This window comes from Rhipicephalus sanguineus, chromosome 9, assembly GCF_013339695.2.
Source record: "Rhipicephalus sanguineus isolate Rsan-2018 chromosome 9, BIME_Rsan_1.4, whole genome shotgun sequence".
In the NCBI taxonomy this organism is placed as follows: Eukaryota; Metazoa; Arthropoda; class Arachnida; order Ixodida; family Ixodidae; genus Rhipicephalus; species Rhipicephalus sanguineus.
In genome coordinates, this window is record NC_051184.2 from 78,209,306 (window position 1) to 78,222,074 (window position 12,769).

Sequence of the window (12,769 nt, forward strand, 5' to 3'; positions counted from 1 at the left end):
ATGCGGCTGCCTTCCACAATTGTACTGTCAACGAGAGGGAAAAACTCAACACCCTCACAGGCAAGACTTACATAATCGCAATTGGCCTACCGGAGTACACGCACTCCGCTCGTCTGCAAAGGCTGGGGGTGTACAATACGCTTGAGGAAATAGTGGATGCGCAAAGAGTCCTGCGGCTCGAACGCATGTCCCAGGCAGCCACGGGTCAGTATGTCCTGCAGAAACTCAGCCTCAATTATTTTTTCTTCCCCTTACCCTTTCCCCAACACAGGGTAGCCAGCCGGTCTGAGAATTGGCTAACTTCCCTGTTCTTCCGTTTTGTTTCCCTCCTACTTCTCCGACCTCAATTAACACGTCCAACACGGCAACAAACAGGCCATTCGATACGACATCGACGACACCCTATCGTTGCCCCTATTGAACCCCGAACATAACGGGGCAAACGCCAGGCCCGTGCTAAGGCACTGCTACGCTCCTTCGGTGGAGAGAGGACTGCGCGCTTCGTGGATGCGGCAGAATACGCACAAAACACCGGTTCACAGCGGTAGTCGTAGACGTTAACTCCCGGCTTACGCACGCGTGTAGTGTCAGCACGGAATACCCAGAAACAGCAGAAGAGGTTATGACTGCGTTTACCGATCCCTTCTGCGAGGCAGTTTTTAGCAGCTTACAATCCACCGTTCGTAACTAGGCGCGGGGGCACATTTCCCCCGAAGCTCTGCAAGTCCTAAGGAAAGCTGGTCGAGAGCATTTCAATAGCACCGCGATCCTGTGCTTCCCAGCACACGACGCCACCCCTACCGACGAAGGCCGCCCTAGCTCGAGCGAAGTGGCACACCGCTATGCGCTAGAAATGACCCGCCGCGCAGAGTCGGAGACGCCCTCGTCGAGTTCGGACCTCCTGGTTCAAAACATGCGAGAACGCTTTGTGTGCTACAACGACATCGCCAAGCACTATCAGATAGGGAGGCGGATATTGCCCCCACCTCACCCCAAGCTGCAACAACGCCAGACAGTCGTCTTACGAGAACTGCAGACACACACCTTCTCAAGTCCGGTGCGACTGCGACACATTTTCTCCGCTCAATACCTTAGTGCTAATTGCAAATTATGTCAGGCAACTAGAGCGACGCTCTCGCACTTGTTGTGGGAGTGTCCTGTTGCAGCAGCTAACATCTCTTGCGTCGAAGTGGGCCGCCACTCTGCGCAGCTATAATTTCAAGACACAAGGGTGGGCAGTCCAGCGGGCCTGAGAGGCGGTGACGAGGCATGGCCTCGAAGTCCCCTCATGAGAGACCTGAGCCCGCGTTGTTAAATATCGGCGGAAGTTGTTTCCATCTATCCATGCATAACCTTTTTCTTACTATACATGCGTTTACGAGAATCGCAAAAGAGACTTCAGTCACATGGACAAAGAAACACACAAGGAATGGCGTGGAGGCGTCACGTACAGTTGATGTTTTACACACATATTCAAATAATATGGCGCTCAGAGTTGGGTATACATAAGCGCATTGCATGGTCGTCAAAAAGAACAAGGCGTGCTGTGTGTTTAAAAAAAGGCGTACAATTTAAGGTACTATATGTACACTGCGACGAGAGATAAGCCAGCCGTCCTTCGAATAAGGATGAATGTGTTTAAAAAATGGATTTCATCACAGAGGATTAATATCTACACCGTTCAATACAGGAGTCTACGCCCACACCAGAGAGCTGCGAATGGAGCCAATGGGACGCACATAAGTGGCATCTTGTTGTTTCGTAGGACAATCGCGTATGCCCTGCATTGTTAGCATTTGCTTCTCAATATTTCACATTACCATTATAGCACACGAGAATGGTAATTAGACCGCAGGCTTAAGAAGCAACCGCTGTGCACGTCTTTATTCTAATATCACATCTTTCCTTTGAAACGAAATAAATTGCACACATAATCTCCTCTGCGGGTAATGTAACATGCATAAGCGCTGTGTGTGGTACCGTAGCGATGAACGCCACTGGAGTAGTAAACTCTAACACCACCAAAGAAACAATGGAACGGAGAAGCGTAGTTGCAACCATGTAGGAAGGAAGAAATAAACTAGGAGGGGGCGTCACGTGACAGTTTTGAAGCATGGTTAAAAAAATCCCGCCATCTCCCCGTAAAGGGAACCCTGAGTAGTATGCGAAGCAGCCATGAGACGACTGAGATTTCTGTAAATGTTTTATTTTCTTCATCACTGTTCATGGTCTTTCTATACGAGGTTCCCCTGATGTTTTTACTCGTCATATATGGCTTTAAGCTCAGGGGAACGTTTTCCCTTGAGTAGAACGCCCTTGTGGTCCGTAAAGTATAAAGTTAATGTCTCTTGCTGCAAAGGTTGCAGCTTGAAGTTTGAGAATGCGATCTCAACGCGCCCGTTTCGCTTCGGCTTCGCGAGCCCGCCGCTCCGCATCAGCTGAGGCACTGGCTACGTCGACGCGGCGCCGGGGAGACAGGCCTCGTTCATAAGCTGCTTCGCATCTAAGGGTACCTTGAATGGTTTATGGCGTAGTGGGTACCTTGCATGATGTATACTACAGCACGCGCCACAGTGGAGCGAGCGCGGTATCGCACGTCCATATGTCAGGAAAACATACCATTCTGCATACCATGCGCAAGCTCTCCTCTCGTGCCAGCACTTCGTTCTCTTCTTTCTTTCATCATATAGTGGCACGCGGGGCACTGGTCATGCCGGGCGGACAGGCCTCGTTCATAAGCTGCTTCGCATCTAAAAAAATTACACCATCTACCGCTAAAGGGGACCACGAGGCGATGCGAAGCCGGAGCACTTGCACGATCGCGTTCCGTTGGCGTTCGTTGGGCATGCTACCGACCTCGCGTCGTGGAACGCGAAGAGGGACGCTACGCGCGTCGTATCTTCCATCTAGTCTGGCCGTTAATTCTCACAGGGCGAGTGGGGAACGCGGTCGACAGGCGGGCGAGAGGGGGGCAGCGTAGGAGAGGAGAGAAGGGGAGGGGACGCGCATGCGCTCGAGCTCATCGCGGCGTTGCGCAGGAGAGAATTTCGGCATGTCTAGCCCGCGTTTCAGAGGAAGAGTGGTAAGGGGGAGGGGAGAGGGAAAGTGGAGAGGGAATGTGGAGAGGGAAAGTGGAGAGGGGTATGGGAGAGGGAGGGGGAGAGAAAGTGGAGAGGGAAAGTGGAGATGGGTAGGGGAGAGGGAAAGTGGAGATGGGAAGGGGAGAGAGTGAGTGGAGAGGAGGTGTGTGGAGAGGGTATGCGCATGCGCAGTAAGGGTGGTCACGCCGCACACCACCACCGGATTGAGCTCCGCCTTAAGATACTTCGCATCTAAAAATTAAGGGAGAAATAGGCCCTGTTACGTGAAGGAAAAAGCTACTATTGGTCGTATCCTATTGGTTGCGTCCACTGCTGGCGCTGAGGGGGCCTAATCCTACCCAGGATGCACCGTGCACTGGTCGTGAGGGGCAGAGTCAGAGGACCTTGTTTGCTGAGGCTAGAAGAATCACGTTATGCTCCCACCTAGTTTTTAGTTCCTGCACACAAATTGTTATAAGAACCCAGTAAGAGAGGACAAAATAAAGAAGAAAAACGAAAAAAACTAGCAGCGTCTTTTATGCATTCGTGTAAAATGGCTCTGAGGCGAAGGCCATGTTCATCTTTTTCTCGTCAGTCGATTGTATTGATCCTCCCCGCCCCCCACCGAAAGATTCATGCACCTTACGTGGTTTCGCACAGCCTCCAGGCTTGAAGGCATTACAAGATTTCTGTACCTCACCGCGTTTTGCACTGCCTCCGTGATTGGCCCAGCTTTGACCAAACGACTATGTCCTGCGATGGCGTGGTCACGCGACGGCATGTTATGTGACGTCATAGTGGTGTCATATGGTGACGTCATCACGTGATGATGAATTTTGCATCACAAGTGTCGACGCCGACGGCAGTGACGGTTAATTTTGCAATTTTATGAGGCATTTAGGGCTTTTGCCTTTAAAAAAAGCTTGTAGTCAGCTCTTTATTACCGATGACGTCCAGTATTGTGCGCTTGTATTCACGCCCTGATAGTGCCTTGCTAGCGGACCCCACTCTTCTCCGGCGTTCTTTACATATGCTGCTCGATGCAGTTTAAGTGCCAACCTTGGCACTGAACCTCGTGCTCTGGAGTCATAGTGGAGAGGCACATTTTAATGTATTAGCGTCTTGAACCCGTGGTACATACTGAGTTTGAACACTGAAACAGTGCTATAACAAGAGGAAGACGATAGGACCAGGGCGGTGCTCGTGTCCTCTCGTCTTTGTCTTCTAGCGCTGTTTCATCTTTCAAATTCACATCTTAATTTTTAAAGAGAAAGCTAAGTGGCTATGTCGGCGCTCCCACGCGGGAGTATTGCGCGAGGCATTGCGCAATCGTAAGGGCTCTTAATCATGACGTCATAATGACGTCACAGATCGCCCAAATGCCAGACGTCGTGAATTGACATCGTCGATCCTCAGTGATTGGCCGAACTCGCAGGCTATGCAACACCACCCGAGGTGCAGAAAGCAGCAGTGCAAGGGAAAGAACATCGGGTACGGACGAGATTGTCGAGGTAATGTAATGCGCGACTTTCATACGGCGGCTAATTACGTCTATGAGGAAGTCTGATCCCCGACAATGCAACCTAATGCATTACGAGGTGTGCAGCTGGATTTCACCTTCAAGTTTTACACAGTGCGTAACACGCTGCCAATTTCTTTTTATAATAGCGCACGAAATGTGAATGAATGTTATATGATTACACTTCCATCCACCTGAAAAATGTCGCCCGCATCTTCCCACGGGGGGAACTCGAGTAAATGCGTCGCAGAGTGGGGGGGGGGGGCATCGTGTGAATGTTGCGTAATTGGGTTTCACAGAAGCGTCGCGCTGCCCGAGTGATGGATCCGCTGCTCGACGTTCACGCACGGTTGCTGCTTCTCGAGCACGACGTTCAGGATCCAGAGCCCGTCGTTGCCGTTTCGCAGCTGCTTCTCGTTCCCCGAGTGAAGGATCCGCAGCCCTTTGTTGCCGTCTCGCAGCAGCTTCTCGTGCACGAAGTTCCGGGTCCGCAGGTCGCTTCAAACGCTTGGGTTCAGCGTCGTATGCTCGTCTCTTCGCAGCTTTGTCTTCTGCGTTGCTTGCTGTTGTTGACGCCGACGACGGTAACGGTAGGGTAATGTTGCCTTCAACGAGTGCGGGGACGATGATTGAAGGTACTGTTGCTTCCATCGCATCTACTCGAGTCAAGCAAAGCGTAAAGTCAAGCAAAAGCCAAGTAAAGACGCCCTTGACTGAATTCCGAACGCGGGCTCCGCCGCTTATATACACACCGTCCGCGTTCGATCGAGAGGAGGAAGGGACGGAAAGGAGGGAGGGAGAGAGAGGAGAGGCGTGCTGCCGGCACGAGACGAGCCGAGTATGCGCAGTGGGGGTGTGGACGCCGGCCGACGCCGCAGGTGCCACTAAGAAATGCTCCGCATTTAAAAGCAAAACACTCAAATATGCTTGCGCTAAAAAGCGTTTTGAATGCCGAGCGCTGCCAGAGACAGCGTTACGTATTCCTCGATAATATCACGAATCTAAGAATCTTCTGTGACACATCTGAGTAGAATTGCCCACGGTGCTGAAAACCTCAGACTTACTGCTGTGTATTCGACACGCGACCGTATTCGGCGCCCGATGGACGCCGTTTGTAAATGCGTAGGTGCTGATGTTATGTAAAAGCGAGGCTTTGCGCGACACAAGTGATCCCATTTTCTATTTCTTGAGGGTTCACTCGCACACTTGGCTAGGAGCGGGCTACACGCACGTAGAGAACGAGCTTCACGAATCCTTGCTCAAAAGTTTGAATCAACGCCGCTAAACATAGCTGTGCGGCTACGGCGCAGCTACTGCGTTCGACGTGCCCTAGACCTATCGACGCAGCACACCCCGAACAAGGCATCTGAGCACGTAGCACACCGAGGGCTACAGGAGTGAATTTTTTCACCCAGCTGTCGTCAATGGCATCAGGCAACACAGCAGTGCCATGAATAGCATTGATACTGTGGCAAGGGAAGCGCTGAAAAGTAAGCACTTCCGACGGGCGCAGAAATAAAAATCAGCAGTTTTTCCGTGTACAAATACAACCGGTGAGCGAAGCTCTTTTTGAAATGGCACGCAAACGACTATGCGCCTGATCTCGCTGCTGGCTTTCATGAAGGTGGTAGGGTGGGGAAAGCGTCTGCTGCGTTCGGTGACGGGAACGACTGAGCAAGTGAGTGAGTGGCGCGCGCAGCGCAGGGAGAGGGATGCGATCGGTGACGCGGCGGGGACCTTCGACGGCGGCGCTGGGCGCGCGCAACGTTTCATTGTATTTTCGCGCCGGCACCGGGTGGGGAGACCATCTGCTACTGCCGTCGACAAAGTGCCCGTAGTGCGCTAGAATGATGGTTGTCATTTCACAATCCGCGGTTAAGGTGGCGAAAGCGAAGACGACCATTAAAACCAGCTGTGCACAGAGCTTATTTCTTTTAACCTCGAATTTCTGGTGCGCTAGAACCAAACTGCTCAAGGCCTTTAGGCCTTGAGCAGTTTCTCCTTTTAAATCACCGGACACTGCAACCTAAAACGGTGCTTATGAAAGGGAGCTTCGAAGGCGCGGAGGAGTGGGGGCCTAAGGAGCTTCGCTCCTAAAAACGCACAGCCTACTGACGCTCACGCGTGCAAGTAGTCCTGTTTTGATAGCTGATGTGTCGTGAAGGGAGAGCATGCGTCGTGTCCCTCTTTTTTTTTAGGGACGAAGCACCTTAAGGTCTGGGCGTGTCGGCGGGCATCGTCGCATCCTGTGGCCGTGTGCATCGTCGTGTACTCTCTATTTGCTTGAGCGCAAGAGAGGGCGCCACCTCTTCAGCGCTCGCCGTGTGACGTGAGAGACGCGCGTTGGCTATGAAAACGCTCTTTCTGCGATGAATGCTGAACTACCACATCGCGAGGAACGAAACCGCGCCCTCGCCTGCGAGAGGCAACGCCGATGCAGGCAGCGTCTGCTAGCGGGTTCACCGGCCACTACGTATATATAGGCCCTGGATCTTGACCTGCGATGTAATGCCGCTGGGAGATTTCTCTTGTGCGTAGTTGAACAATAAAAATTAGCGTGCACGTTAACTAAAAGCAGACTGCGGGTCTCTGTGTCTAATCTTTCTTCTGTCTCTCATTGCCCATTAGCAGTGAATGTGGGAAACACCGGCGCACACTGCATGCTTCACTCCTCCACAGGTTTCCCGTTAGTGGAACCGTTTGATTATAGCGCCAAAGGTGCGGAATGTTATTTTATATCAGTCAGGATTTCAAAGCCGCCTCAAAAGGAAAACCGTGGGCCCGTTTGTCAGTCACGCAAGGGAAATCGCTACGGAGAAATAATTCATCAACAACATAACTTTGCAGTGCTGTGCTTGGAAGATACGAACCCACGCTCAATAGCCGAGCAACTTATCCATTCGAATACGCACACGCTTATAGAACGTTAATCACTATGAGCGATAAGAATGCGTTGAACCGGCGATATAATGGAGAACGTGAAAGGTAAGCACTTTCTATGATGTCCTTGTCGAAAGATATTGTGACGGTGATATAAAACCCCTCTGTAGGGCAGCATACGAAGCCAATACGCTGAATGTTACGAGGACGGAAAATAACAACTCTACGAATGTTCAGTGCCAAGCACGCATCTCGATGATCATCAGGCCTTTCGTTGGATTGTTGCAGACACGGAGGAACGCCAGGAACGAGGAAATACAAGCCATGACGATTCGGCCCGAAAGCAACGTTCTAGGAAATGGGCCGACCACGGAGTTTGCTACGGTAAAGCTCGTGCACTTAAGCACCACATAAAACACTCCCGAAGAAGATTCTGGGAGGATCTGTTCAGAATAAAATATAAACGATATGTATCCTGTTATGGGACAAGGTCATTACAGGTGTACAACGTATCTTTAGACAAAGTCAGGCTTAGGAAAAGTGTTCAACGATGTAGGGTAATATGCACTCTAGGTTTTGCAAAGACTCAACCGGTCTCGACCTTAGCGTATAAGTACAGAACAATCGTCCATACAAAATTGGCCTCTTCCTATTTATTAGGACTTGCATGTAGGCCCTGCGTCGATAACATCTGTTTCTCCTAATTTATCAAACGTTTTAGAACGGGCGACAAATCTGATTAGGCAGTACGTTTAGAAAATGACCGCTCCGTACGTCTTTAATGAAAGATCGTATTTTTATTTTATAAACGAAAGAAATTCAATGCACAATAACCAATGAGAATCGCCTCTGCGAGGTATCTGAACGATGCCTGAATGCTGCGTTTGGATTTATTGCGAGAAACATCGGCGAAGAAACCCGCCTTTTACAGTTGCTTGTTTATACTCTGTTTTACAAGCTGTTGGCAGTGCAGCCAAAGGTAGAGCTCTCTCGTCCAATCAGGGCTGTAGGGGCACAGGAAATAGTCCCTGAAATATTTTAGCAATCCACTTCTATTTCCCAAGCTACACCCACACAAATTGAAAATACTGTTAGGATTCACTTTTTCAAAGCGTGCAGTGTTTTTATCATTAGTGGAATTAAAAGAGAAAACCCGCATGCACGCATCTCTGCGGAGGCTTCCTGCGAGGTGGTGATGCGCCGCCTTTCGGAATCATGGCGTCGCCCGAATTGGTTGTGTCTGTGAAAGATGCCTCTCAAGCTGTGCGACCAGCGAGCCATCCTTCGAATGTGCGCGGTTTTCCCAAGCTGTCGAAGCAGATAGCTTGAAATCTTTTTGAAGGGCTTCGCGTCGAGTGCGGGCACAGTGCAAGTGTGGATGCACTTATCAAGAGGACCGCGAAACTGACCCAGGTGAGCGAGCGAACGCTGTATCAGTGGAAAAGGGAGATGGAAGACGCCGGCGAAATCCTATCACCAAAGAAGCGTTCTTGTGGAAAAGGCCGTGATCGGGAAAAAAAAGCTGGACGATTTTGGCCTCAGCGTCTTGCGAAGAGTGGTGCACGGCTTTTTTGAGAAAGGCGAAACTACAAGAAGGTACAAGAAACGCTCTCAGAACGCCTTTCTCATAGAACCGACGCACATTGTCCAGCGTCGCCGCCGGTACCTGCGCCAAATAGCGGAGCTGCGACGCCAGGGTAGGGCAATCTTTTTCACCGAAGAAACGTGGGTCAACGCTGGTCATACGCGTAGTCGGGTGTGAATAGACGGCACTGTCCAGTCTACGTACGAAGCCCGTCGATCTGGTTTGTCGACTGGTCTTCGAAATCCCAGTGGCAAAGGAGGTAGACTGATTGTCACGCACTGCGGTAGCGAACATGGTTTCGTTGAAGGCGCAGCGGAAGTCTTCCAAGCTAAAGAAAGCTCAGGCGACTACAACGAGGAAATGAACGGGGACCACTGCGAAAAGTGGTTCTAGCACAAGCTGCTTCCACTACTACCACCTGGCAGGGTTATAGTCATGGATAACGCACCTTATCATTTTGTGAAGCAGGAAAAAGTGCAGCGTATGAGTAGCCTAAAAAAGGACAAACAGGCCTTGCTTTCCGAAAAAGGTGTTCCGTGGAGCAGCGACATGGTGAAGGCGGAGCTCATGAAGCTTGTCGACACCGTACACGCAAGCGGGGACCGATACCGTGCGGGCGGCATCGCTGAGGCTGCAGGTAACCTCGTTGTGCGCCTACCTCTCTACCACTGCCAGCTTAACCCCATAGAGCTTGTTTGGAGTGACGTGAAGGGCTTCGTAGCAGCGGCAAACAAGACGTTTAAGCTTCGAGACGTTCACAGCCTACTATGGCAAGGAATTAAGCAAGTAACCGCTGAGAAGTGGAAGAGATATGTGGAGCATGTTATCGCTCAGGAAGATGTAATGAGAAAACTGGACCACTTCATCGATGATGTTGTCGACACTAATGCAGCTGTCGTAATCTCCCTGGAGGACGAAACAATGAGCAGTTCAGATTTAAGTTGTGATGAGGACCATGACATGTGACCTCTTGTAACAAGCTCACGTCTGTCATTACATGTGTGCGTAGAGGTCAGGATCATTGAGTACTAGCGTAGTGAGAGTAGCCAAAATGAAAACACAGAACTGTCTTCTATTATGACAAGGAATCAAGCAAGTCACACTGAGAAAGGAAAATAAAGCTTCAGATTGATTGATTCAATCATTCGTTCGTTAAGTGATTCAGTGACTGAATTAAATATTCTTATACACGGTGCATAAACAATTAAAAAAAAATTGGCCGCGTATCTGCGTGCTTCGCTGCAAATGTCGTCTAAAGACGATAGAAGAGGCGCTGCGTGAGATATGGACGCCATCTGGCAATACGTCGGGAAACATGAGTGCTGTGTTGCGGGCAGGTAGTCCCGGCGCAGCGGCAGGCGAAGACCGGCGGTGACCAACGCGACCGGTGGGGACGCCGGCCAGCCCGAATACGCTGTTTGGCGCGATGCGCCGAAGGAAAAGAAACGCCCGCACTCAACGAGTACTCTCCACAAACTCTCTTACTTGCACGTCGCCTGGGTAAAACAGGAATGCCAGAGCGGCGCCCCCTGTCATTCGTACAATGCAATACTGAACCGAAACCGAAACACAACATGGGCTTGTGCAGAGGGCACGGAGGAAGACAAATTTCAGCGCAGTCGCATTTTCAGCGCACCTTAAGAAACTAGGGTTGTAACATTGTAGGGCGAGTAGGGCCAGAAGGACCGTCACGACGAAAACCTGCCTCCTCAGTCGTATTCGCCTGGAACGTTGGTGTGGCTTCGCGTTCCCTCCTCCGCTCCTGGCCTTTCCACAAAGCTACTGCCTAAGTACGAAGGCCCCTACCGCGTCCTACGTCAAGCATCCCCAGTTAACTATATGATTGAGCCTGTTCAATCATCTACGGACCGCCGTCGTCGCGGCCGCGAGACTGTTCACGTCGATCGACTGAAGCCGCATTATGACCCACCAGTTGTACCTGTTCCTTAGGTCGCCAGGATGGCTCCTTTTCCGCGGGGGAGTGATTTGTAACATGGTAGGGCGCAGACAAGAACGCCTGCGAAAGAAGAAGACGAAGACGGTCTCGCGCTTGCTCGGCTTGGACCGCTGATCGCTTCAGCTGTGGCAATCCTTTAATAAACGCGTTACTGTCTCAACGTTAAACGCATACCATCAAGGTCTTTAAAATTGCGTATCTATGTATTTTCTATTAAAGGAACACACCACCTAATACTTACGTAATGATGTTACGCCTCAGATATGCGTAATATTTACTTTTTGATCGACAACGTTCACAAGTATGAACAGCCGTACCAGTTCAAAATGGGTGGGCGGTAAGCAAGTGGTTCAACTTTGGCCGGTTGGCTGAATCGGGTGACGTGCCGACAAACAGAAAGACAGACAGAAAGACAGACCAAAATTTCTGCGTTTAAGTTCCCCAAGAAAGACTATCGTCTTTAAAACTCTAAAGGCGCGTTCACACTGAGACATTCGGCGGCCAGAGCGCGCGGAATCCGCTTCGGCGGCAGCGAGATCCGCCGGAAAAGCCCATTCCGCGTCGATCGGTCCTGGACCGATTTTTGCGGCAGCTGCCGCCGGATTCCTTCACCGCGAACCAATCGGAACGCGAGTCGAACATTCGAAAAATGGCGGCGCGCTTGTGATATCGCAGTCGTCGAAGCCCGCAGCAACAGCGAAGTCTTTCCTAATGATCCTGTAGCTCTCGACAACTGCCAAGTGTTGTCGCGATTAGCCTCTTTGCAATACATGATCGCGATCTCGCAAAACGGGTAGCATTACCTCGGCTCGACCAAGCTTCTCGCGTCTTGCAAATCAGGACGAACCAACCAGAAGTGCTTGCGTCGTTTCTTTTGTTCGGCGAATGCGTGTTTATCCTCGTCAGACATCGCCAGAAAGTTGCTTTGCAGCAGGCCTAGCAGTTCGACGACCCTGCTCCTGTTTATGCGCTTCACCATAACGAAACGCGTACACAATGCCGAGCGCGTCGATGCCAGCGTTCCTTCGCGCGAAGGGACGATGACAACTAGACTCCCTAGTTTCGGCGGTGCGGTTGCTAAGCGGTGTGAACAATGTTGACTTTCGGCGGCGCGCGAATTCCGGTCGCTGTGGCCGGCGGATTCCCCAGTGTGAATGAGCCATAACGCTCCAAGAAATAAGAACCGGGTGACGATAAATAGAGAAGGTCGGGCCAGTTTCATTGCAACGCTGGTCGTCCTGTCCGTAAATAAGCAAAACAGATCAAAAAGGTAGCAAGCGCCATCTGCTACAAATAATTCATCATCTCCCACTAAAGGGAACCATGTGGGGATGCGAAGGAGCGCATGGGTCGACACAAAGTTCCGTTCATCACGGACACTTCGCCCGATGTTAACGCGTCTTGCATGTGGAGCACGCCATGAATTACTGTAGTCATGGAAGCGCTGGCTGTTCCTGCGGTAATATGTAACGAATGTTACATAGCTACAACTGCGGATACCCAAAAATTCAAACAGAGTTGGCATTGCCTCAACACGAAGCTGTGCACAGAATTCGCATTAGGCAGTATCGTAGTCGTCGGTGAATTTTGTTCGGAAAGCGCTGGAAATGTGAAACAATATCACGTGGACACACTTCCATCCGAATAAAAAGCAGCCCCTGAAGTATGCGTGCACTTAGATGCCATTTTGGTGGCCGAGCGCTGCCAGAGACAGCATTACGTACCTCGATAATATAACTGAACTCAGC